General features: G+C 46.0%; 1 protein-coding gene and 1 long non-coding RNA gene across 5 annotated transcripts in view; both read left to right on the forward strand.

Moving 5' to 3' along the window:
- Window positions 1-27708, forward strand: part of DIP2C (disco interacting protein 2 homolog C) — a 486706-nt gene that overhangs the window by 75164 nt on the left and 383834 nt on the right. The window lies entirely within an intron of this gene.
- Window positions 5492-6609, forward strand: LOC138845035 (uncharacterized). The gene is made up of 2 exons (XR_011381700.1): window positions 5492-5640; window positions 6349-6609. It is a non-coding gene; the product is annotated as an uncharacterized lncRNA (long non-coding RNA).

Genomic DNA, 27708 nt, shown 5'->3' on the forward strand with positions numbered 1-27708 from the left:
TCCCAGTGAAGGTCATTGCATGGGCAGTGTTGGTGCAGGACCACAGCTGTTGTGTTGAGTGCCCCCCCCCCCCCCGTAAGTGAAATCTAGTTAAAGTAAAATCGATGGGAATTCGCAACAGGGGCTTGTGAAAAGGGATTGGGAGGGAGGTAGAGGTTGGCTCTGACGCAGAGCCAGCCTACCAGTGTTTTTGTTGAGTGTGAGGGAAGTGGGAGGCTGAAAAGAACCTGAGGGACCTGTGACTGTGGAAGGGGTGGGGGGTGGGGATCCACACAAAGACTCCACCGCCATTGCCGGCTTTGAAAGGGGGCGGGGGTGGATGCTAGGAACCCAGCACAGAATGCAAGCTGGCAGAGGCAAGGGATTCTTCCCAGGAGCCTCCAGAAGAATTGGCTCTGCCAACACCTCGACGTTAGTCCTGTGAGAGCCATCTTAGACTTTGAGTTTCTAGAGTCGTAAGGTAACAGTTTGCTGTCGTTGAAGACACTCAAGTTTGCAGTGATTCCTTACAGGACCGACAGAGAAGATACGCTGAGGTACACGTACCGCAGTGACCCTTGCCTACCAGTTTAATGGGGCACGGTAAACAGCATAGTCAGGTTTTCTGGTGACTGCGTGACTTTATGTGTTTTTTATTTCCTGTATAACTGGAGATATGGGGTGTTACAGAAGGGAGCGGTCACTGCAGTTCTGATTTTATTCTATTTCATGATTTAAAAAAAAGGGCTACAGTGAGAATATGGTCAGAGTTGAAATGAGCTTTTTGAATTCTGAATTGTGAAAAGGGAAATATTTTGATGTGTGTTACCCCCTCTTTGCATATGTACCCGTCCCTTTAGATTTTCTTAAGCTCTGAAACAAGTGAGAAGCCAAGGCAAACTTTTATGAAGGCAAATGTTTCTGGGCAGTGGTGTGGCCTCGGCTGGGATGCAGCTCGGTGGGCAGTTTGGCGGCTCTGTGCCCAGCAAAGCACGTTAGGGTTGTGCCTCCTAATGGGTTTGTATATGCAGTGGTTCTTAGGAAGCCATGGGCTGTTTACTGCTCATCATTATCTGTAAGAGGTTTCCTTGCCCCACTGATGATCTAGTCCGTGGTTGCAGTGTCTGAAGCCCAAGTCTTTTAACGTGGTCACATAAAAGCCAAGGTCACATGGAGTGATGGTTGAAAAATTAATCAGTGGTCATTGGCTATCAATGCATATCACTTACAGTTACAGCTCTGGAGTCCAGTATATTGTTCTGTGACCTGTTATCACCTGTGCTGTGGACGCTGAGAGGATATTTTAAATGTTGGGTGGAAGCCTGTGTGCCTGGCCACTGGGCATCTCAGGGCTCCATGTGACATGTGAGCAGCAGCTGTGCATTTGAGAAATGTGGGTAGGTCAGCACATTTAGCCAGAGGCCCAGTGTGGGATCCGGTGAGGGGTCTGGGACGAGGCCACCTCAGCGGTAAGGACTCCAGCTTCTGTTCAGCAAATGTACTTTTGCCCCTACCAGCCTGCAAGTGTGCCAGGACTTTTGCTTTAGTCGCCTAATGCCAAGAAGAAACGCATTTCTCAAAAAGATCCTCGTAACTCACATTAGTGAACATTTTGAATACCTAGAATATTTGTAAGAAAATGTTTTTAATTAAAATGCATGAAACCTTTCTTCATCTGGTGCATTGGTGACTTATAGTTGAAGGGAGCTGTTAGGTGTTTGTTTCACTTGTGAATTTTTAGCATTTTATGCACAAAATAAATGCCAATAGCTTTATGAAACAGATCACCTGAGATGGAAGAATCATAGAATGGGACACGCTGAGTCCAGAGTCTAGACGTGTGAGTAAGGTGCACAGTTCTTTGTACTGTTGGAGTTTGAGAGACAGGATTCAGTAGGTTTCTGTTTTTTTAAAAGATTTATTTTATTTATTTATTTATAAGTCATAGATTGAGAGAGAGAGAGAGAGAGAGATCTTCCATCTCTGGTTCACTCTTCAAATGGCTGCAATGACCAGAGCTGAGCCAGTCTGAAGCCAGGGGCTTCCTCTGGGTCTCCCACATGGGTGCAGGGACCCAAAGACTTGGGGGCCATCCTTCACTGCTTTCCCAGGCACATTAGCAGGGAGCTGGATCAGAAGTGGAGCATCTGGGACTTGAGCTGGCACCCGTATGGGATGCTGGTGCTGCAGATGGCAGCTTTACGTACTATACCACAGCGTTGGCCCCCTAATCTACTAAGTGATATGTGTGCAGCGCCTGAAAGCAAAATGAACGTCTTTAAAAATGGTATTAGTGCACTGAGAACGAACAGACAAGTTCCCGGGGTGGGTGGGGACGCCGGGGAGCAGGTAGCAAGGGAACACTTTTCCTAAAAGGATGATACCTGGGCTGCTTTCAATAAGAGAATTGTGAGTAGCAATGGGTGCCCCAGTGAGAGAGTGGCTGGCTTCAACAACAAAGCCAACTCAGCAAAGTTCTCAGTGGTAGCAGACTGGCAGCACACCATCTTGTTGGAGCACTGTGGGTGCGGTGGAGGAGAGCTTGGGGAGGGGTGGAGTGGGTGTCATCTATGTCCCACAGCTAGGATTTTATTTATTTATTTATTTATTTAGTACTTAAAGGTTTATTTATTTATTTATTTGAAAGGCAGGGTTACAGCAAGAGAGGGAGAAGCAGAGAGAGAGTAGAGAGGGGAAGGGGGACAGAGGGAGGGAGGGAGGGAGAGGGAGAGAGAGATTTTCCACCTGCTAGCTTACTCCCCAAATGGCCACAATGGCCAGGGCTAGACCATGCTGAGACCAAGAGCTTCATCCAAGTCTCCCACATGGGTTCAGGGACCCAAGCACTAGGGCCTTCCTCTGCTGCTTTCCCAGGTGCATTATCAAGGAGCTGGATCAGAAATGGAGCAGCTGGAACATGAACTGGCAACCATATGGAATGCTGGCATTGCAGCAGTGACTTAAACCTCTGTGCCATAATGCTGGCCCCTTGGATTTTATTCTGATGGTGTGTGTTTGTGTGTGTGTGTGTGTGTTGAAGTGACACAGATTTGTCTATGAGTTCTCAGTGTGTACTCAACACCGTAGCATGGGCTGCACATCTCAGTTCCCCGGCAGCCACATGAGGTTGGTTCTATTATTATTCCCATTTGACCTTTGAGAAAACGAAGGGGAGCTTTTTTTAAAAAAAGATTTATTTGTTTATTTGTAAGGCAGAGTTACAGAGAGAGAGAAATGGAGGGGGAGAGAAAGAGATATCTTCCATCTGTGGTTCATTCCTCAAACGGCCCCAAAAGCTGGAGCTGGGCTGGGCCAAATCCAGGACGCAGGAGCTGCCTCTGGGCCTTCCACGTAGGTGCTGGGCCCACAAACATTTGAGACGTCTTATACTGCTTAAGTATGAAAATTTTTTTGTTTGAGATTTATTTATTTGAAAGGCAGTTACAGAGAGATGGACAGAGATCTTCCATCAGCTGGTTCACTCTCCAAATGTCAACAATGGCCAGAGCTGCACTGGTCTGAGACCAGGAGCCAAGAGCTTCTTCTGGGGTTTCCCACATGGGTTCAGGGGCCCAAATACCTGGGCCATTCTCCGCTGCTTTCCCAGGTGTGTTAGCAGGGAGCTGCATTGGAAGTGGAGCAGCCAGGACTCAAACCAGCACCCATATGGGATGCCTGTGCTGCAAGTGGCAGCATAACCCACTACAACACAACGCTGGCCCCTCAGTCTGAATATTTTGAAGGTGCTGTAGAGATGTTGACTTGACCTCATGGTGAACCACTACTTCCTGGGTGGGAATTCATGACTGCTGAATACTTAGTGTGGTAGACAAAGTTCTCTCTCTCTCTTTTAAAGATTTATTTATTTGAAAGAGCTACAGGGAGGGACGGAGGGGGAGAGAGAGAGAAAGAGAGAGAGAGAGAGATCTTCCATCTACTGATTCACTCTCAAAATGGCCATAGTGGTTAAAGCTGGACCAGGCTGAAGCCAGGAGCCAAGAGTTTCATCCAGGTCTCCCACGTGGTTGCAGGGGCCTAAGTACTTGGGCCATCTTCTACTGCTTTCCCAGGAGCATTAGCAGGGAGTCAGGACAGGAACTGGTGCCCATCCAAGATATCGACGCTGCAGATGGCGGTTTTACCTATGCCACAACCCTGGCCCCTTGTGAACATTTTAAAGCATTGTTGTTGGTTTTTTTTTTTTTTTTTTGGCAAGGAGCCCAAGCCTTCAGGCCGTCTTCCACTGCTTTTCTCAGGCCATATAGCAGGGAGCTGGGTCAGAAATGGAGCAACCAGGACTCAAACTGATGGACATATGGGATGCCAGCATTGCAGGCAGCGGCTATACCTGCTGTGCCGCACCTCCAGCCCCCACAGTACCCTCCTTGCGATGACCTGCGTGCTGTGTGAGGACCCTTGAGCATGGCCAGCTTGTTTCTTTGCCAGGGATTTGCTTCCTGGTCCCAAGTTCCAGTACGTTGTACGGCTTTATCCTGCTCAGTGAGGTTGCCAGCAGAACCCTTGGTGTGTCTCACTGCATGGGAGTGAGGAGAGACACGGATATACTCAGGAGAAATATAGGTGAAGGTTCTAGGCAGAAAAGTTCATAGTGGAAAAGAAAATCTTTTATGAGGGAAGCAAATTAATTTGCATTTGACTGAAGATATTGTCACTGCTTGAATAATTGGTTTGTTTGTGAAATCAATCCCACGAACAATATATATGGATTAGTTGGAGTTTTCGTCTGTGTTAGTCTGTAATGTAAATAGGAGCTATTATTGCAGCCCAAATTAGCTTTAGATTTTTCATCCTGTTGTAGTCCAAATTACAAACTACTGCTCGATAATTTAATTGATAAAATTGTTAGAAATTCTGTACTTGTTTCGGAGCCCAGAGTAAAGAGAATGGAATCTCTTCAGTTAGTCTCAAGCGTGTAATTGAGGTGGTACGCCGGAGGGGCGGGGAGACAGACACAAGCCTGAGTGCTTCCATGCAAGTACAAGGACTGCTTTCTGCCTTTCCAAGCAGTAGCCGGGGTGAAGTGAGAAGAAAAGGATGCCAACTGCACAGTAACACTGCAACGCTAAGTTTCTTACCTGTGTCCCGAACAGCTCAGTCTACAACATGATGAGGCTGAGTCAGTGCAACCTACTTGCAAGCCAAAAAATAAGTCGCTTAGAAATAAAATAGCTGATGACGTTTGGGCCGTAGGTCGTATTTCGTCTCCGTAGAGCTCTTTTGGGTGATTTGCCGTGAGTCACTGGTTCCCTTGCTTGAAGGGTAGTGGGTATAATCGGATACATTAGAATGATGCAGATTTTAAACAACAAAGCCAAGGCCCTGGTTTCAAATGGCTACCCTTAGACGGGTGTGTGTGCTGCCTCAGCGCCGGTGTGTCATCGTCCCTGGGGAAAATCTGCTGGTGACATCGGATTGGATGAGTCAGAAGTTCTAGTGAGGGGGCAGACACTTGACGCAGTGGTTAAGTTGCTGCTTGGGATGCCTGCATCCCAAGTTTGAGGCTCCACTCCCTATCCAGCTTCCTGCTAATGCTCACACTGGGTGGCAGCAGCTCTTGTCTCCAGTAGTTCAGTTCCTTCCACATTGAGTTCCAGGCTCCTGGCTTTGTTCTGGCCCAGCCCTGACTGTTATAGGAATTTGGTAAGTGACTAGCATGGAAGATTCTCTCTCGCTCTCTTTCTGCCTTTCACATAATAAATTAACCAATAAAAAAGGTCTAGTGAGAAATGAGCTAAGGAAACACTTCTTAAAAGCTGTATGTCCTGTAGCATCCCAAGTAAATCAACACTTTTAAAAAAAGATTTATTTATTTATTTATTTAAGAGGCAGAGTTACAGACAGAGGAGAAATAGAGAGAGAGGTCTTCCATCTTCTGGTTCACTTCCCAAGTGGCTGCAATGGCTGGAGCTGGGCTGATCTGAAGCCAGGAGCCAGGAGATTCTTCTGAGTCTCCCATGTGGGTGCAGAGGCCCAAGGACTCGGGCCATCCTCCACTGACTTCAGGCCGTTAGCAGGGAGCTGGGTTGGAAGTAGAGCAGCCGAGACTGGAACCAGTGCCCATATAGAATGCCAGCACCACAGGCGGAGGCTTAACCTAACATATCATAGCGCCAGCCCATAAATCAAACATTTTATACACATCGTGTGATTATGCATGTCTTAGAGAATCGAAGCTGGGTAAGTCAGCATCTTTAGCTCTCTTATATTTGTAGATAGATGGCTGTAGATGACTTTGATCCCTCAGTGATGAAAGTTTGAATTTAATGTATCTGAGGAGTCAGAACCGCTCAGTGGCCCATTTCTCCAGTGTAGACAACACGGCTGCTACAGATGCTCTCTGTCTTGCAGATATCAGGCCTTGCAGAAGTGACCATGGTGGTACTTCGAGATTGGAATGAAGACAAACCATTTGATTCCTTCAACAGCTATGCAAGTGATTACTCCTGAAAGGGAAAGCGTATGGAGTGTAGAGATTGCTGGTTTTGTCACCTGGATTTTGGCAGAAGCAGCAGCACGAAGGAGCCCACCTAAGAGCGACTCAGTGTTTATGATTTCACAATAAAATTTCCATTCATATTTCATTGAGGAGCAGAAGATGTGTCAAAGAAATTGTCTCTGTCATTCCTCTTTTGCAAAGGATGAGCAACTGATTGTGTATGGATCAGGCACAGTGTAGCAGGTGCTTTGGTTATATCATTGCCCATCCTGCGACCTGTTCAGGTGGACACTGTCACTCACTGTTCAGCTGAAGAAGCTGAGAGGGGACACAGACGGTGCCTGCGCTCTAGGGTTGGGAGTCACAGCCACTCTGGCTCCAGGGACTGAGTTCTCAATTGCACTGCTGCCAGAATGATACTTGTTATGTTGAATTAGTTGGAAGACCTTAGAGAGGTTTGGGGTATCTACTTCCCACACTTCCTCCATAGAGCTGTGATGTCCAGTATAGGAGCCAACAGCCATGGGCTACTCTAATTTATGTAAGTTTTTATTCTAAATAGATTTGAAAAGTTTATAAATTAAAAACTAAATCATGCAGTCACAATAGCCATGTTTCAGGCGCCCAGCCAGAGGTGGCTGTCGGTTTCTGCATTAGGCAGAGTGGATTGGGACATTTTCATCATTGCAAGAAGCTGGTTGGACAGCTCTGCCCAGGGGTAGAGTGCTTTGGCAGAAGATCCATGTGGGGGCCCCTCAGGGGCTTTGTTGGCTGGGAAAGGGCTTGGTGCACTGGCCTGTGCCTCGTGGCTCTGCTTGCACCTCAGTCATGCAGGTCACAGTGGATTCCTCCTGGGACAGAGCCAGCACTGGTAGGCCTTGGACATTGTGTGTTGAGAGCAAAGTGATGTGGCCAGGGCCAGGGGCAGGGGCAGCAGGAGCTCTGTGTGTGCTCCATTGGCCAGGCTTCATATCAGTGAGTCTCCAGGGAAGACCTGAGCTCATCACCCATGCCTTTTTTTTTTTTTTTTTTTTTTTTGACAGGCAGAGTGGACAGTGAGAGAGAGAGAGAGAGAGACAGAGAGAAAGGTCTTCGTTTTTTCCATTGGTTCACCCCCCAATGGCTGCTGCGGCCGGTGCACCGTGCTGATCTGAAGCCAGGAGCCAGGTGCTTCTCCTGGTCTCCCATGCGGGTGCAGGGCTATAGCTGAGAGCTGGACAGGAAGAGGGGTGACCAGGACAGAATCCGGCGCCCTGACCGGTCCTAGAACCCAGTGTGCCAGCGCCACAGGCGGAGGATTAGCCTATTGAGCCACGGCGCTGGCCTCATTACCCATGCTTTTGCACAGAAGGCACAACGGAGTTTCTTGTATGGATCATCCAATTGGAATAGAAAGTGTGGCTCAGCTTTGACTCGTAGCCAAGTGGGGGAACTAAAAGCTGTCCATATTATCTGTATGGCCGAAAGAAAGTGTTGTTGCTAACCGGAATTCAGATGTATATCCATTTTTGAATGAGAGTGTCTGTGGATGGCTGCTGCATTAGCTTTTCTTGTCCCTAGTGACTGTCAGAGTGCTCTAGATGACTCAGAGTGATGACCTGGAATGCAGTCACTGGGTTTGGATGACCCGGGTTGCTGGGCCACCTACGTATGGGGGAAAGTCCCTGAGTGTCTTGGACTGGAGGAAGGCAGAGAGTTGGCTTTGGTAACATTTTGGGTTGGGAGGGAGAGGGTCTGGAGCACAGGTGCTGTGCTTCTCCAGTCATAATGGGCGACAGTCTTCAAAGGATCAGTGGTAGGGGCTCTGTGCCTCCTCCCATCTCAGGAAGGTGGGCTGGAGCCCTGAGGAGTGGGTGTGCCATGGGGAGGAACCTGTTGAAAACCATACCCAGGCAACAGTTCCCCTGTCTAAAGTCCATTCTTACTAGGAATCTCTGCCATTGCAATTCAGCAGCAAATTGTGCAATTGGTCTAATTACCTGCTGTTAAGTTTCCATCCCAATTATCATGAATTAGAAACAGTGATAATTATTAAGAGAGGTAAGGAATAAAAGATATCCAGGGTGGGAACTGATGCAGTTGTTGGCCTGGTCAAGTCTTGCCAAGAATATAAAACCAGTGGAACAATTTTAGGTGCCTTGACTTTCCTCCAAATCGGATTCCTTAGCTGGCTCATGTTCCCTCAGCTGCCACAGTTCCTCCTGGGTCTGGCAGGCACATTCCAGGCATTCACAGCTCGACTGAGATGCCAGAGTGTGCTTATTATTTATAGAAAATAACACCATATTGTTGTGTGTTTGAACTGACATTTTATAGGTGTGGAAGCTCAGGCTGAGGGCAGCCACACCCTTTGGTTGTCTGTACATTCTTCTTGAGTGATTGGCAAACGATTTCCGCAGGATAGAACCACACTGGTGCTTCCAGAAGTGCATGGAAGGGGAGAGAAGTTCATTCTCTCACCCTGTATCTGGCAGGAGAAAGTGAAAATCTCTGCCCTGGTGGGTCTGGGCACTGCTGGAGGAAGAGACTAACGAGGAGGTTCCTTGCTCCCAGCACAGGCTCTTTTGTCTGAACTGGCCTATTTGACATGATGGTACAACGTACAAATGACAGCATGTCCTTCCTCCCCTCTCCCTTGGGCTCCGGGTTTGGAGCAGGTGGGCTGTCTGGGGAGCTGGCAGCCTCCTGTAGGGGAATTGTTTCATCATTTCACTTGCTAAATACACTCCACTTTCTCCCCAGCTTTTCAGCAGGGTCCCACATTGAGATACGCCCATCTAGGAACGGGGTGCTCTCACACTGAATGTCCGTTCCTGGCTCAAATTGAGCAGAACTCTGAAGTGACAAGTTTAAAGACCTTTCTTTGAATTGGCTTTAGGAAATACATAGGCGTGACGCTTGTCAGTCACACACTTGTATGAGTTTGAGGATCACCTGTGTTATAACGCAGCTTCCTGGGCCTCATTCACAGAAGTTCTGATTCTGGAGCTCTAGGACGTGGGTCCGAGAATGTGTGTGTTTAACAAGCTTCCCGGGCAGGTGCTGTGATGTAGTAGGTCAAGCCTCTGCTGGAGGTGCCAGCATCCCACATGGCTGCTCCTCTTCCAATCCAGCTTTCTGCTGATGGCCTAGGAAAGCAGTGGAAGATGGCCCAAGTGCTTGGGCACCTGCATCCACGTGGGAGATCAGGAAGAAGCTCCTGGCTTTTTGCTTCAGACAGGCCCAGCTCTGGCCTTTGCAGCCATTTGGGGAGTGAACCAGTGGATGGAAGACCTTTTTTTCTGTCTCTCTTTGTCTCTATCTGTAACTCTACCCCTCAAATAAATAAATAAATAAAACTTTAAACAAAAACCAAGCTCCCAGCAGACTGACGCTCTCCTTTAAGTGGTTCTTTCCACACCATTCTTTCGTTGGCTTGAGGTGCACACCCATTTTTTAACTTTTTAAAAATTTTTATTTATTTATTTATTTTATTTATTTGACAGATAGAGTTACACAGTGAGAGAGAGAGACAGAGAGAAAGGTCTTCCTTCCATTGGTTCACCCCCCAAATGGCCGCTACAGCCGGAGCTATGCTGATCCGAAGCCAGGAGTCAGGTGCTTCTCCTGGTCTCCCATGGGGTGCAGGGCCCAAGCACCTGGACCTTCCTCCACTGCCCTCCTGGGCCACAGCAGAGAGCTGGACTGGAAGAGGAGCAACCTGGACTAGAACCCAGCGCCCACATGGGATGCCGGCGCCACAGGCGGAGGATTAACCAACTGAGCCACGGTGCCGGCCGCCATCCATTTTTTTTAAATTCTTAGGGAACAAAAATTAGAAATCTCTTATGAATTCTTAAAATTTCCTGGTTGAAAATTTTGTTCACAGCAATGTCCTCTGTAAAACCAGAGCTAACGTTACTCATAGATGAGGCGATCACCCTGCAACTCTTCTTATAACCATCCAAAGGCACAGATCTATGAGCCTATTTTCTGTGGCAGCCTTTTTCATAGGTGTAGAAAGTTTTATTTTGAGGAAGACCAAGGAAAGTATGTGGCCCAAATGCATCGCACCTGCAGTCAACTCAAACCGTACATCCGCTGGGAAAGGATGAGATGATTGTTTTAAAATAATTTGTTTTAATACTGAACCAACAAGTGAGACTGTACTTTCCCAGGAACTGTGCTGCTAGTCTAATGTGAACCAATGTTTGTTGACTTTGAAAAAGAGGATGTGAGGCTGGCGCCGCGGCTCACTAGGCTAATCCTCCGCCTTGTGGCGCCGGCACACCAGGTTCTAGTCCCGGTCGGGCACCAGATTCTGTCCCGGTTGCCCCTCTTCCAGGCCAGCTCTCTGCTGTGGCCAGGGAGTGCAGTGGAGGATGGCCCAAGTGCTTGGGCCCCGCACCCCATGGGAGACCAGGAGAAGCACCTGGCTCCTGCCATCGGATCAGCACAGTGCGCCGGTTGCAGCACACCGGCCGTGGCGGCTATTGGAGGGTGAACCAACGGCAAAAGGAAGACCTTTCTCTCTGTCTCTCTCACTGTCCACTCTGTCTGTCAAAAAATAAAAAAAAAAAAAAAGAAAAAAGAAAAAAAGGATGCGGAATTCTGTGGAGCAGACTATGTCTGAAGCAATGATCAATGTATAAAATTATGATCTTTATTGAGGAGGTGTAGAATTTTTTTCTCTGCAGAACTGACAGGATTAATAAATCTTTGAAAGATCCTACCCTTATGTGAGCAATTACCAGAGCTCCTTAGAGCTCCTGTTGTTGTCTTGGGCCTTTTCAAAGCATAGAGGAATATAAGATGCAGATGGAAGAATTCATATTTCGTGCATCTCTGCCCTTTTGAAATCAAAATTCAAAAAAAAATTGCTTTAATGTCTTATTTCAAGGTTTGTTTTTTTTTTTGTTTTTTTTTTTTTTTAAGTAATTTGAGAAAGAGAAACGCAGAAAGGCAGAAAGAGAGAGAGAAAGTGCATGCTCATCTGTTGGTTTACTCCCCAAATACCTGCAGGGTGCGGGGAGGTGACAAACCCCAGAGCTGGGAACTCTGTCCAGGTCTCCCACATGGGTGGCAGGGGCTCACTTACTTCAGCCATTACCACTGCCACTCAGGGCGTCACTGCCTTGTGTGGAAGCTGAAAGTCAAACCCAGGCACTCCAGTATGGGATGCTGGCTAAGCTAACATGTTACTTAACCACTAAGCCAAATGCCTGCCCTTGAAGTTTTTCAGTTATCTAATAACTGAGTCTCTGCCAGGCCATTCTTGAAGAGTTTCTTCCCATTTTCATATCCTCTTTAAAGATACAGTTAATGTATTGAATTAAAAATTACCTCTTTTCATCTTACGATATTTGATGTTTTATGAAAAGTTAATTAGACAAAATGGGTTACTCTTGGTTGAGGCTGATGTAATAGGTTGCTTATTGAAAAAAAAAATCCATGTCTAAAAGTCCTCAAAAGGCTCATTCGGGCAGGGATTTGGACACTGGCTTAATGTCCCAGTACAAATTATAGTTACGAGGGCCACTCGGCCTGTTAGGTCTAGGATGTGTGATGTCATGCAGATGTTTGTGTTTCAGCAACCTCTGGACAGAATATGAATAATAGTCTAGCTAGTATTTGCTGTGTGTGTGCCAATGGGCTGTGCTGTATGCTAAGAGCTGGTGATTCCCACATAAAGAAGAAACAAGAATCCCTGGCCCTTTGGTGCTTGCTTTTTAATTGTTTTTTCCTGGGTGCGTGTGTGTAAAGTAGAAAGCATAATGTGTTTGTGGAGCGTAAGTGAAAGGGAGTGCTCACTTTTTCTACTGATAAGTCCAAGAAAGCTTTGCCAAGAGAAAATTTTAAAAATTGCTGATGAGATAAGGCTCTTGGCAATGAACGTATTTCTGACACACTTCTTGAGAATGATCGTTGGTGATAAATATGATGGACAGATACAGTTTGCCGGAGGTGGGAAAGGTAGATACCCTGGGAACAGCCTTAGGCACTATGGATAGCTCCTAAAAAACAAAACAAAACAGAAACTCTGGGATTTGATGTTTGCTGAGTCCTGAGGCCCTTTCTTCTCACCTACATGTGCATCTCAGCCAATTGCATTGCTGGTTTTCTACTGAAGAGTGTTAGCCACTCTTGTACTGGCTCAGGCCAAATAACCTCCAAGCTTCCTTTCTACACAGTACAGATCCAGAAGGAGCAGAATAGGCAGTTTGATCTCTGTCTTAAGTTCTTACACCAGCCAGCTGGACCAGGTGAGGTCTCGGTGAAAGGGGAAAACTGTCTCACGTGAGAACCTAGCGTGCAGTCCGAGCGTTCCTCCCTTTGATCATGTTTCTAACCTGGTTATCAATGTCATCATCAGTTCATGTTTTTGATATCTGAGAGGTGATAGGTTTTATTTTCTAGAAAGTAAAAGAACAACAGATTGTCCTGTTAAAAGCTCTGAACTGTAGATCTCACTGTTTGAAAGAGTAGTTCTTTGGGACAGAAATTAATTTCCTTGTTTCAAAGATAAAAGGACAACTTATGTTGTTCCTGAATGGAGTCCATTATTAAACCTTAAGAAGTGGTTTTGCAAAGATGCTGTCGGTATGCAATATATTAAGGAGACTGCTCTTGACCTCCAGTTTTAAAACCGTTGGCCTTGATGGAATATGTTGTTAATATGTAAAATCTGCTTCAATATTGCTTGCTAAATTGTAAGTGAATATAAAGGCAAATCTGATCCTTTCATCTCAATGATAGTTTTGCAAAGGAGAAGTTCCTGGATACCTGAAGAACAACCTTCAGCCAGTTTCTTCTGGCTTCTACCAAAAAGTTACCTTGTTGCTCCCAGAATCTACTTCGGGAAAGTTCCTGGAAGGAGAGCCTAGGTAGCAGTGCTTGGATAGTGACTTAGATTTAGGTGGAAATTGTTACATAGTTCATACAGATGTTTGTCTCAGTATTTTTTGTTACATTTAGTACAGCGAGTCATGAAGGCTACATGGGTTCTTGCCGTGTGCTCTCTGATGCAATTCTAGTTGTGTTTATGACTGTTGGCAAAGAATGGTGACAAAAGAACGGTGCTTAAAATCCACAGGCTATTTTTCTCTTTTGAATATAGTGTTAAGATTTTTAGAGGAGCAAGTTAACCATTCTTTTAATAGATACTGTGCTGCGCTTTGAGTTAATTAGTACATTAATTGCATCACTATAATGAGAACCATACGAAACTATTTACTTCTGTATAAGATCTTTCATATGATGAGCTTATTTGTGATGTTACATAAAATCTTTCATCCTGTAAGAAGCATACACAGGGACCAGGCATTGTGGCATATAAGCTAAGCCTCTGTCTGTGGGTGCTAGTTCAAGTCCTGCTCTGCTCCACTTCCGTTCCAGCTCTCTACTATGGCCTGGGAAAGCAGTGGAAGATGGCTCAAGTGCTTGGGCCCCTGCACCCATGTGTGAGACCCCAAGGAACATCCTGGCTCCTGGCTTCAAATCGGCCCAGCTCCAACCGTTGGGGAGTGAACCAGCGGATGGAATACCTTTCTCTGTGTGTCTCCCTCCCTCTGTCTGTAACTGTGCCTCTCAAATAAATAAATAAATCTTTAAAAAACCAAACTGAACAAAGTAGATTTAAAAAAGGAAAAATAACATAAAAAAGAAGCATTTATAGTGGTTTGAAGGAGAGGTTTATCTGCAGAAAGTCTATTCTGAATGGCCACAATTGTATACAATTACTAACATATTTTTTAGATGATCTCTGTATGTGGTGGTCATGGAAGGGAGAAATAGTCAAGATGATATCAGATACACTGTTGGACATTCATGCATTTTCTAGTGAAAATGCCATGAGACTACACTAGAAGATTTGAGTTTTAACAGTGTTATTAGCTGGGAGCCTCGGCTGCCTGCTTAGTAACACCCAAACCAGGGGGATGTAGTAACATTGTTCTTTTCTTTCTTTTTTTCTTTTTTTAAGATTTATTTGAAAGGCAGAGAGAGAGAGAGAATCTTCCATCCAGTAGTTCACTGTCCAATTTCAACAGCCAAAGCTAGTCCAGACTGAATCCAGGAGCCAAGAGCTTCATCCACGTAGGTGCAGGGAACCAAGTACTTGGGGCATCTTCTGTTGCTTTCCTAGGTGCATTAGCAGGGAGCTGGGTCAGAAGTGGAGCAGTGAGACTCAGACCTATGTCCATATGGGATCCTGGTCTTGGAGCTGGCAGCTTTACTTACTATGCCACAACACCAGATCCAGCATTATTAATTGCATTATTATTATTATTATTATTTTGACAGGCAGAGTTATACAGTGAAAGAGAGAGAGACAGAAAGGTCTTCCTTTCCATTGGTTCACACACACACACACACACACCCCACCCAGTGGCCACTACAGCCGGCGTGCTGCGTCAATCCGAAGCCAGGAGCCAGGTGCTTCCTCCTGGTCTCTCATGCAGATGCAGGGCCCAAGGACTTGGGCCATCCTCCACTGCCTTCCCAAGCCACAGCAGAGAGCTGGACTGGAAGAGGAGCAACTGGGACAGAATCTGGCACCCCAACCAGGACTAGAACCCGGGGTGCTGGCGCCGCAGGTAGAGGATTAGTCTAGTGAGCCGCGGCGCCGGCCCCAGCCTATTAATTGTATTATTGATTCATGTTTCATAGTGACAGTGGCGTGAGCAACTTGGTAACCTGTTTTGGCTTTGGATGCATAGACTGTTAAGAATCTAATCTTGCATAACATCTTTTTTATTTTTTCTTTATCCCTTTTGAGGGTGATAAATTGTTCTTGCCTGAGAAGAGGTAGCCAAAGTCTCTGTTGATGACAGTGGCCATATCGTTATCCCTAAAAGTAGAGACAGTCTTATGTGATATTATAGAGGCGTATGATTGTGAAAAATAACCTTCAGGTATGATTTGCAAACCCATCAGGGATTGTCAGGGATAGTTCCTGGCATAGATGAGCAAGTGTCACTGACTTTTACATGTGTTCTCCCATGAACCTCTCTGTGGTTTTAGCACATCAGATCAGCTGCTTTCTTAGGACAGAATGGTCAAGTGGGTTAGCAATGAATTACTCCTGTGCTTAAGGGTTGTACATATGTTTGCATTATCTTTTTTTTAAAGAAATATTTATTTTTATTTATTTGAAAGAGTTACAGAGAGAGGTAGAGACACAGCAAGAGAGAGAGAGGTCTTCCATCCACTGGTTCACTCCCAGATGGCCGGAGTGGCTGGAGCTGAGCCGATCCAAAGGAAGGAGCCAGGAGATTCTTCCAGGTCTACCACATGGGTGCAGGGGCCCAAGGACTTGGGCCATCCTCTACTGCTTTCCCAGGCCAGAGCAGAAAGCTGGATCATAAGAGGAGCAGCTGGGACTAGAACTGGCGCCCATATTGGATGTCAGAGCTTTAACCCACTGTGCCACAGCACCAGCCCCTGCATTATCTTTTTTTTTTTTTTAATAATTTTTTTATTTGACAGGTAGAGTTGTAGACAGTGAGAGAGAGAGGCAGAGAGAAATGTCTTCCTTCCATTGGTTCACTCCCCAAACGGCTGCCATGGCCGGCGCTGCGCCGATCTGAAGCCAGGAGCCGGGTGCTTCCTCCTGGTCTCCCATGAGGGATTGGAAGTGGAGCAGCCAGGACTTGAACCATATGGGGCACCGGCACAGCAGGCGGCTGCTTTACCTGGTACTCCACAGTGCCGGCCCCTACATTATCTTTTAAAAGGCCCTATATCTATAAAGTCTTCGAAGCACAGCCACCTGGAACAAAGGAGAAATGAAGAAACTTTTAAAAATGATTTATTTATTTATGTGAAAGAGTTACAGAGACTCAGAGGGAGAGACAGAGAGAGAGAGGGAGATCTTCCATCTACTGATTCACTCCCCAAAGCCAGCAGCTTCTTCCAGGTCTCCCACAGCGGTGCAGGGGCCCAAGGACTTGGGCCATCCTCCATTGCTTTTCTAGGTCATTAGCAGGGAGCTGGATCAGAAGTGAAGCAGCTGGAACTCAGAAGTGCATGCCAGTGCTGCAGGTGGCTGCTTTACCTGCTATGGCACAGTGCTAATCCCCAGCACCTGCCCTTGAAGAAAAGAATTTTTAGAGCTTTTTTTCGGGCCGGTGCCAAGGCTCACTTGGCTAATCCTCCGCCTGCGGCGCCAGCATCCCATATGGGCCCCGGTTCTAGTCCCGGTGGCTCCTCTTCCAGTCCAGCTCTCTGCTCTGGCCCTGGAGGGCAGTGGAGGATGGCCCAAGTCCTTGGGCCCTGCACCCGTGTGGGAGACCAGGAGGAAGCACCTGCCTCCTGGCTTTGGATCGGCGTAGCGCCGGCTGTAGTGGCTATTTGGGGGGGTGAACCAACGGAAGGAAGACCTATCTCTTTGTCTGTCTCTCTCACTGTCTATACCTCTACCTGTCAAATAAATTTTAAAAAAAGAATTTTTAGAGCTTTCAGAATCTTAATAGACTTAAGAGCTTTTCTTCCTCGTTGAACGGAAGAACAGAACTGGTGACAAATGGAACATTGAGTGCACCTGCTGCATCCCTCAGCGCTGTACCTGGAGGGAGAAGGCCACACACACTAATCTGTCATAAATAGTTACCTTGGGTTGTAACTTGTATATTGGGTGGTAGTTTAGTTCTGGCATCTGCATGAGAATGGGGGTTGAGCTGTGTGGGAGGGAGGTGTGTATCTTGGTTGCCTGACAAATAATGAGAAACCACAGTTTCCGATTCCTTAGCCTGAGTCACTGTGATAAAGCTCTTTGCCAAAGTCAAAGCAAAATACAATGTGTCAATCAGGGATCCCTCAAATATGCACGTGTGTGTGTGATCTTGGGATGACCGTACTTTTGCTCAGAGTACGGAAGCATTGTTCTTTAAATGCTGGTTTTTTTTGTTTGTTTTTTAAATTTTCGGTGGGGAAGTTAAAAGGAGTGAGATCATCTTGCTAAGTAATGAGAATTCCAATTCCACGAAGGCAATTATGGCAGGAGAAGAGTGCTGCTTGCCTTGAACTACAGTGGCCACAGCTGGTCTCCTGCTGCCCCTCCTGAGTCACCGTGGATGGCGCACGCTGAGAGTCTGAATGGCTTCCTGTGGGAGCAGACTGAGCTTGTTAGCTGAGGAGTGCTGGCTGCTGCTGCTGTTAGCACCCTCAACACCCAGGGCTGCGATAGGGCTGCTCTGCCATGTCATGCTCCGCTGTGTTTCCCCAGGATTCCTTCTGAAGACACAAGTTAGAAACCAGAAACCAACCGGGTTGGTTAGTTTATCTGTTGGTTCTCTTCTCTCCTCCCCTCCCCTCCTCTCCTCTCCTTCCTCCTTCCTTCCTTTTTTATTTTTAAAGATTTATTTATTTGAAAGGTTGAGGGAGGTCTTCCATCCACTGGTTCACTCCCTAAATGGCCCCAATAGCTAGAGCTGTGCTGATCTGGAGCCAGGAGCTTCTTCCAGGTCTCCCATGTGGCTGCAGGGGAACAAGGACTTGGGCCATCTTCTGCTTTCCCAGGCCACAGCAGAGAGCTGGATCAGAAGTGGCGCAGCTGGGTGCCCTATGGGATGCCAGCACTGCAGGTGGCGGCTTTTACCCACTATGCCACAGCGCCAGCCCCTGTTGGTACTTCCTGATGTCTGCCTCTGTGGCAGTCTCCTGAAAGATGATGTTGGTTGGACAGGATTGCAGTGTGACTTTGGGCCATGAATCTGTTGTAGAAACTGGAAGTTTCACAAATGGGACCTTTTGAGATGGGCCCAGCAGGAGTGGTGGGTAGGTGCATCCTTGCAGAAGCTGCTGGAGTCAATAGGGCTTAAAAGGACTATTAAGCAGCCATTCTGTGTTTTTGTTCCAGTTCTCTAGAGTCTCCTACAAGTGATTTCTTTTTGTTGTGTTTGATACAGTACACATTCCCTTTCAATGGCCATACATCACCTTCTAAGTGGTTTTCTTGTGTGCAGTAAGTAGTACTATGATAGAAATTTGTAAGAGAGCATTTTTTTGCACAATCATTGTTATATCCTAGGCTGGATAAGATGAAATGCAAACATTGGTCAGTAAAGCAGGTTTGAAAGGGGACCTATTTCCAAATCAGAGGTGTGAAAATGAAATAAAACACCTGCATGCTTTAGAAGTGTTCTGCATGGTAAATGAGAAATCTGATTTTTTTTTACACCTTCATAACTCAAATTTGAAATGGGCTAATGAAATTGTATGAAGTCTATTTTCAGGGAAGAATTTATCTCAAGGACAATCTTGTATAAAAGCTTATTTGATCTTATCTGTGTAGAACTCCCCCCTGCCCTTTGGTAAAGAATTTAGTCTTTTTTTTTTTTTTTTTTTAAGAATTTAGTCTTATTAGATCTAGTAGTGGAATCCTGAGTGACAGATTGAAAGGAGGATGAGGGTGGCTGACAGTGTGGCATAGCGGGTAAAGCCACGCTTGCAGTGCCAGTGTCCCATGTGGGTGTTGGTTCGAGTCCCAGCTGCTCCACTTCTGATCCAGCTCTCTGCTATGGCCTGGGGAAGCAGTAGAAGATGGCCCGAGTCCTTGGGCCCCTGCTCTCACGTGGGACCCCAGAAGAAGCTCCTGGCTCCTGGCTTTGGATTGGCACAGCTCTGGCTGTTGAGGCCAATTGGGGAGTGAACCAGTGGATGGAAGACCTCTCTCTCTCTGCTTCTCCTTTTCTCTCTGTGTGACTCTGACTTTCAAATCAAGAAATAAATCTTTAAAAAAAAAAGAAAGCAGGATGAGGAAATCCCGGAATCTGTAGTGAAACCTAAAATCTGTTGTGAAATTAACAGGTCTGGATTTTCACAATCTTCTAATATTTTTCCAGTACCCCACAGTTGAAGACAATACGTAGATGTCGAGTTGAGCTGCCCAGATTCCCCGTGTTAAGAGAACATCACTGGGTCTTGAAAGCGCTCCTTTCTGAGCCCAGGTGACTGATGCTATTGGAATTAACAGCTCTCTGCAGCCTTGGCAGAAACTACAGCTTCATTAACGTCAACATTGTAGCTACATTGTAGCTATGATACTTGGTACTACAGAAATAGGGAATTCAGACTGTATTCTATAAATATTAGGAGTGCAGCAGTATCCTTCAGTGTTTAACTCTTTCATATTGTCTTGAAACACTTTCATTGTTGATGGCTTTGGATTTACCTGCCTGTGGTAGATTTTTTTCCCCCTAGAAATTGGCCCTTTCCAGCATCCTTAAACTCATAATTTTTGAGAGTCTGGTGTCTGAAAAGTACTAAGCCAGTCATTAGTAAGAATGGCTTGGTCGTTAAGTGAAAGTTTGTTTTCCCTTTCCTCCAAATTTTGGTTTGATTATTTAGCAGGGATCATAAGTCTTTTTTCTGCCAAGGGCCTTGTGGATATTTGTAACATCATTCATGGGCCGTGTGAAATTATCAACTTAAAATTAGCCTGCTATAGATTTATTGATTTTAATCCTGCCTGTGGCTGCCTTGGCAGGGACAGACCAAATGATTTTGCAGATCCTAGATGGCCCATGGGCTGGATGGTCCCAACCCATACCAGCTGGTCAAGAGAAAATCATGCATATCTACATCGTAGACAAACCCTCTAAATTAAATATTTCTTGTTTTTCTTTAATACACCTCTTAGTTCACATGGGACTTGTGAATCATTCTGATATTTAAAGAAAAAGCAGGCAGGCATTTGCTGCAGCAGTTTAGATGCTAGTTGGGGTGTGTATATCCCATATTGGGAGGGCCCGGGTTCGGGTCCTGGCTCTGCTTCTGATTCTAGTTTCCTGCTAATGTGCACCCCAGGAGGCAGTGGTAATGGTTCAAAGAGCTGGGTTCCTGCCACACATTTGGTAGACCCAGCTTTATATCTGGGTTCAGACCAGGCTGTTAGGGCTGTTAAGGGAGTGACAGTGGGTGGAAGCTCTCCCTCTGTATCTCTAATGAAAAATAAATAAAAATGTAAGGATATAAATTTATATAGTCGAGGATTTTTTTTAATAAGATTTAGTTGAAGTACTTAAATTTGACAGCTCCTAGGATTTGACTTAAAATGTCAGAGTGTGTAGCGTGTGTGCACATCTGTGTGTTTTCTATAGCACTGATCTCAGCTCTGAAATGTATTAGGTACTCAATATTTTTTTTGAGGGCTAATTTTTAAGTCATATTGTTTGACATCACTTTGATTTTATTGTGATTAAAAGAGTTGTAAAGTGATGTGATATTTGGGCCCTAAATTTAAAGACAGAATTATTTACAGATATCCTGTTAAATAACTTTTGTTTATTGGTATTTGTAGTTGGCAGAATAATGGCCCCCAGAGATGTCCATGTCCTGATTGTCCTAATCCCTAGAACCTGTGAACAAGTTACCTTATAAGGGAAAAGAAAGTTTGTAGATGTGTCTACACTAAGCATCTTGAGATGGGAAGAGGATCCTTTGGATTGGATTATTCGGGTGGGGATGATGTAATTACAAGGGTCTGCATGTAGGAGGAGGAGGATCAGAGACAGAAGGAGGTATGAGGACAGAAGCAGATAGGAGGTGCTGCGGGGCCTGGAACCAAGGCACGTGGTGGCCTCTAGCAGCTGCAAGAAGACCAGGAAACACATTCTCTCTGGGTGTCTCCAGAAAGGAAGCAGCCTGCCGACTCCCTGGCTTCGGCCAGGTCAGGCATCTCACCTCCAGTAATGTAAAGGGAAGGGATTCTGTGTTTGAAGCCATTACCTTTGTGACAGTGTATCACAGCAGCAATAAAAAATTAATCTGGTGTTTCTGTTATTTACCTCTCAGTCTTTTAAAGATGACTATAATCTGTCAGTGTTTGGTGTGCCTTAAATTATGAGACCATTTCTAGGAAACAATAGATATTTAAACTATGGTACAAAAGAAAATTGGACATATGTGTATCTTCTGTGGGTCCATTATTTAGGTCATTGGAAAAATTGGTTCCAGTCCCAGTGTGGTCTTGATGAGTAACACTGTACCTCATGTACTAGTTCACAGCTTGGGGGCAGGGTTAGTCTTAAGCATTCTTTGGTAGGACCACAAAATAAAGCGCATCAGAGGTAGAAGTTGTAGATGAACATTATTCAATATTTGGGTAGGTATTAGGATACAGAATCTGCCCACTTTACTATGTGAAACAGTAAAATTGGTAAAATTGAATAATTTGCTTGTTCTTTCCTGTTTTATATACTTTGTAATAGAGTTCACATAGAGGTCATACACTGACATGTCAGAACTTAAAATATGAAAATCCAGCATTTTCCCAAGAAAATCGGTGGCAGTATGGTATTCTTGGGGCTGGTTTTATTGTGTTTTGTTTTACAGGATGTAGGGCAAGTTCTTGTCTAATTGTCACTGAGCTAAAAATGGTTAAGCAGCAAACACTATTAACTGTCTTAACAGCCCATTTGATGGGTGTTGTCACGGTTGTTTTAGAGATGGAGGGTGAATCTCGGACCCACGCGTGTCACGATGCTGTCCAGCTCCAGTTACCCGCTGCACCAGCTACTCCTTAACTGTAGGTCTGTGCCGCGACCAGGCCCTGTTCCTGCAAATAAGGATCTGTGCTTTGGTCTTTGTAAGACCGCCTTTCCATCCTCTGGGGAATTCTCACTACTTTATTTTATATCATTGAGGTGTTCTGGCCCATTGAGAAATAGTGATTAATGATGTAATCTTGCTGTCTCTGTCCATTCAGGCTGCTGTGACAAAATACCGCAGAGTGGATGGCTGATAAGGAGCAGAAATTTATTGCTTGGTTCTGGAGACTGGGGTGTCCAGGATCGAGGCACCAGCAGATGTAGTGTCTGGTGAGGGACTGTTGCTCAGGGATGACTTCCTGCTGCTGCTTCCTTAGATGGCAGAAGAGCAAAAGTGCCTAAATGCCCCTCTATCAGGATGCTTATAAAGCAGTCTCCAAGGTGGAGCCTCCTGAAGGCTCTCCCCCTTAATACGGTCAGGTGGAGAGTTATGTTTCAACCAAAATTTTGGAGGACAAGCATTCGGACCGCAGCAGTTACTGTGCTGCAGTATTAGGGCTTTTATGATTTTATTACTGCTGCAGAACCATGTCTGTCTTGTCTGCATTCACTATGAAAGGATTATAAAAGGGGCTCGCACTGTGACATAGTGGGTTAAGCCGGTGCCATCTACAGCACCAGCATCATCCCATATGGGCACGGGTTCGCATCCCGACTGCTCCACTTCCCAGCCAGCTCCTGCCGATGTGCCTGGGAAGGCAGTGGAAGGTGGCCCAAGTGCTTGGGGCCTGTCGCCCATGTGGGAGACCCGGAAGACGCTCCTGGCTTCAGATCGGCCCAGCTCCAGCCATTGCAGCCATTTGGAGAGTGAACCAGTGGATAGAAGTGTGCGTGCTCTCTCTCAATCTGTGTCACCTTCTCTCTCTGTCTCTCTCTCTACCCCCCCCCCCCGCTCCCCGCAACTCTGCCTTTCAAATAAATGAAAATAAAAAAAAAATTTTTTTAAAGGAAGATCCAAGCACTTTGTATGAATTAGAGTTAGGTGCAAGAAGCAGAAACCCTTCCGGAAATGTTAGCAGGAGAAACTTGCCACAAGGATTTAAGAACTAACAACCTTAGCACACTGTAGAAGTGCACTCCACGTCAGCAAAACCTTGACGTTTTGATGATGTCGAGCTTTCCCCCAAGCCCTGTGGTTGTGCAAAACTGTGCTGGTTAAAAAAATCCGCTCCCTTGGCTGGCTGCGAAGAGCTTTCTTCCCCATGTGGCTTGGTTAAGACTCCTGAATGAGCCAGTGACGTAAGACAGAACCGGACACAGACCCTCCAAATGCCCATTCTTGCCTCCTACGTGATGAGAGGAACTGCTCGCTCCCGTTGACCAAGCAGAACAAAATATCTGTTAACTAGACTTCGGTTCAGCTTCTCCCGAGAGCAGGTGTCCTCAGGCTCATAACAGCTCTGATTGGTTCCATCAGCCACCCTTTCATCCCACTTCTGGCTCCTTCTCTCATTGCTGACTCCTCTGTATAAAAGAAAAAAACCTCTTAACCTTGAGACGCTTGCAGAGTTTCTGGTCAGAGTCTCAGTCCCCAGTCCTCCCCGCACCTTGCAATCATCCTTCTGAATAAATTTTCTTCTTACCAAGTTTGGATTTGCCTTGTGTGTGTGATTTTTTTTTTTATTTATCTATTTTTTATTTTTTATTTTTTTGGACAGGCAGAGTGGACAGAGAGAGAGAGACAGAGAGAAAGGTCTTCCTTTGCCATTGGTTCACCCTCCAATGGCCACTGCGGCCGGCGCGCTGCGGCCGGCGCACCGCGCTGATCTGAAGGCAGGAGCCAGGTGCTTCTCCTGGTCTCCCATGGGGTGCAGGGCCGAAGGACTTGGGCCATCCTCCACTGCACTGCCTGGCCACAGCAGAGAGCTGGCCTGGAAGAGGGGCAACTGGGACAGAATTCGGTGCCCCGACCTGGACTAGAACCTGGTGTGCCGGCGCCGCAAGGCGGAGGATTAGCCTAGTGAGCCTCGGCGCTGGCGGATTTACCTTTTACTTCATACCTTGCTTTCCGTGGAGACAGCTGGAGCAGGCAGGGGAGAATTCTCTTCCACGGGTGAGTCTGCATTCCAGACTGTTGGACTGCAGTGTGCACCCTCCTGCCACAGGAGTCTGGGAATGCGTTTTTAGTTTCCCAGCTTCAGGTGGAATTGAGGTGGAGTCAGCCAACCCACTTCATCTGTCTGGAACCATAAACTGCTGTGGCTCTAAACACGGTAATTTCTGTGTGAGATTGCAGAAAGGAAACCACACATTCGGAGTATTGCTATTTTTCTCATATTCATTTTGACATCTAAAATGGGAATGGTGATTTTTTTTTTCAAGCATGGATTATTTCATTCCTGAAACCTTCACTAAACCAGATCCAGGCAGCCTTCTGGGAGCCATGTGTTCCGATGGTTATTGCTCCCAGGGTCAACACAGCCCCTCGCGGAGTGATTTCAGGGTGAAGGGACAGCTCAAGCCCCTGGGTTAAGGGCTATTCAGGTGCCGTTTGTTCCTATTTAACAGGCCCTGCTGGAGGCTTGAGGATCAGCCCGCTACTAAGGACTGGGCTGCGGCTCCCACTGCTGGGGCAATCACTAAGTGACCTTCAGCTGCTCTTTCAGAAGCTTCTAAGTGGAAATAAGACTGATGCAAAACAAAGACCAATTTCTTAAAAATAAAAAAAAAAAGTGGGTAATGTTGAAAGAAAGCCAACCTTTTGGTTTCCTTTTTTGTTGAACCAAACAAGGAAGTCAATAACATAAAATAAAGTGGTGAATTCGTTTTGGGGGACAGCAGGAAGATTGAAGCATCTTCCAGCCATGTATGATTTCTTGCATCACTGTATAACATGCCATACATTTTGGCAAGGCTGGTTCCCAAAGACCAGTGCATCATACAGGGTCACACCTGGGCTAGGGTTAGTGTTTTTGGCAAACATGATTTCATTTTAATTATCCAGCTTTGTTGTGGAAAGGGCTTTGACCAGGAGTTTTCATGCTGTGGTGACTTAGTTATGAAATCGTCTTAACTTTCTGCCCGTTAGTGTTTGCTTTTCAGTAATACTCTTTGTTCCTCGGATCCCACTGAATAGTTGGAAGAGCAGCACGCGACACCATATGGGGCCAGTGCTGTGGCGGAGCAAGTTAGGCCGACACCAGCATCCCATGTTGGAGTGGCAGCTGGTTCGAGGCCTGGATACTCTGCTTCCAATTTAATTCCCTGCTCATGTGGCTGGGAAACAGTGGATGGCGTCCCAAGTAATGTGTGTATGTGTGTGTGTCTCCTCTCTCTGTCTCTGTCACTCTGCCTTTCAAGTGAATAGATAAGCCTAAAAAAAATAAAATGAGATATCGTATATGAAAATACCTCTAGGATATGCAGAGCTGTTAACTTCTTGACAATGGCACAGTCGTGACCATCAGAGAGTGCTGTCTCCTCTGTTTTGCGCCACCTCTGTTTTCTCTTTCCTAGGTTTTGGGCCATTCTCTCATTAGCAACACTGTTTCTTCGATCGGGAGGGGTGATGCCCCTTAAAAACTATTTCAGCATCAGTTTGCTAAAACCTCCACATGTTTAATATTCTTGCACATGTTATAAAATTGGAGTGCTCTCTGATCATTCTGTAACTGTTTAAATCTGTAGTCCACTTTGAATACTGGCTGTATACAAATATTCCTATTTGATTTACTAAGGAACAAAACATACTGGAGTTAAACATGTTACACAACCAGCGCCATAAAGTCCGTATCATTGGTTGAGATCTTTAGTGCTTGAGTTAACTCTGACATAAGGTAACAGGTGGGCGCCATTTGCAATATATAGTCCCAGTTTTGTCCTGTTGCCCATAGCAGCCTGTTATCCATCTTTGGGCAACAAATTACAGATTTGTTGAGGCTTGTTCTTCCTCATTCTTGGTTTCACTGCCACCATTGTCTCCACCTCTGACCTCATAATCTAATGCTTTATTCATTCAGCGCCCCCCTCCCCCCCAAATATGTTGAGATGACTGAAGATCTGAGTCAGGAAGCCTGTGCCAGGTAAGCCGTGGCTGCTAGGGTCTGAAGTGGTGGCTATGAGCGCACAGCACAGCCAAGGTGAGCTGCAGGCTGTCGCTGACCGCGGCTGAGACCTTGTGTGTGCCAGGCACCTGCTCTCCTCCACACACATTGTCCAGTGCCATCCTACGGCTTTGCCATACCAGATGCTAGATCACTGCTGTGTTTCAAAGGAAGACATTGTGATCCAAGAGGAAGTGCCTTAGGCAAGTGCCCGCGGCCCCTAAGGGACAGAATCAGGAGCGGTGTTGGCTGGCGTTCAGCTGGGCTCACCGCCTCTGAGATTCACATGGAAGAGTACTGGGGTTGTGGTTTTTCTTAGTGAGTACTTCATCTGGATTGTCTCTCTTCCTAGGCAAGCCCGAGTCCACCTGTAGCAGTTCTGATGGTCACAATCAAATGTTTTTAGTTTTGTGAGGGAAGTGCTAAAAGCTCATGGAAAAGCAGAACTAAAACATAAGTTCATTTTTGGTGCAGGGAACTTAAATGTATGCACAAAATTTTTTTTTTTTTAATTTATTTGACAGATAGAGTTCTAGACAGTGAGAGAGAGAGAGACAGAGAGAAAGGTCTTCTTTCCGTTGGTTCACCCCCCAAATGGCCGCTACGGCCGGCACTGCGCCGATCTGAAGCCAGGAGCCAGGTGCCTCCTCCTGGTCTCCCATGCGAGTGCAGGGACCCAAGCACTTGGGCCATCCTCCACTGCCTTCCCGGGCCACAGCAGAGAGCTGGACAGGAAGAGGAGCAACTGGGACTAGAACCTGGCACCCTGCACAAGTTTTTTGATACCCATTTTCCACAAATATTTTGAAGATGCTTTGTATTACTCCACTTAGTGCTTCTAGTTCTGGGCCTTGCACTACAGGGCCACTGTGAATCCATCGGCATGCACTTGGTAACAAACAGGTGTCTACTTTGGAACCCCCCTGCATAAGGAAACGTGGCCTGGAGTGAAACTCAGGCTAAATCACAGCCACGCTTGCCCCTTGGGCTGGACACCCGGCCAGCACAAAGGCATGTGGCCGCCCTCTGGTAGGATGTCTCTTCTGAAAATGCTTCTCCTGAGCATTTGTTCTCTGCATAGTCTGTGTGGGTGACGGGACGAGCTTCCATCCGTTTCCTGCCGTGAACAGAGACGCAGTAATGCAAGTCAGCAGCACTGGTCTCTAACATTGCATGCTTGCTTGGAAAAAAAAATGTTTTAATCATGCTTTAAAAATACAGCCTCTTCCTCTCTTCTCAAAAACCAGATGACAGCCATATTTACATCTGGAGTCCTAAGAACATGGTTCATCTCTTCAGGAGAAGAATATGATTTGTGTGTGTGTGTGTGTGTGTGTGTGTGTGTGTAGGCGCATGCATTCCTCTCTGTACTAATCTTGCCCAGTCACTGCATTTTAAAATATTACTGAAAAATTTAAGAATGTAATTGACATAACTTTACAGCTCTAGCTCCTAAGGAAAATTCTGGAAAAGCTTAGAGAGCACCTAATGGCAAAAGGTGCTTATTTCTATTAGAGGCCCACGTTTGTGTTTTACAGATAGGCAAAGCATTTCTAAACTGTTAAGTTCTTCAACCTGATTTGGGTGGAATCAAAACCTAGATGTGTTGAAATTGGCCGGCAGATTTTGTTACATACTGGTGGTAAGGGGACAGTGGTTGAAGAAAAAAAAATTTTTTTTTTGAGATCTATTTATTTACTTG

This window comes from Oryctolagus cuniculus, chromosome 13, assembly GCF_964237555.1.
Source record: "Oryctolagus cuniculus chromosome 13, mOryCun1.1, whole genome shotgun sequence".
NCBI classification, from domain to species: Eukaryota; Metazoa; Chordata; class Mammalia; order Lagomorpha; family Leporidae; genus Oryctolagus; species Oryctolagus cuniculus.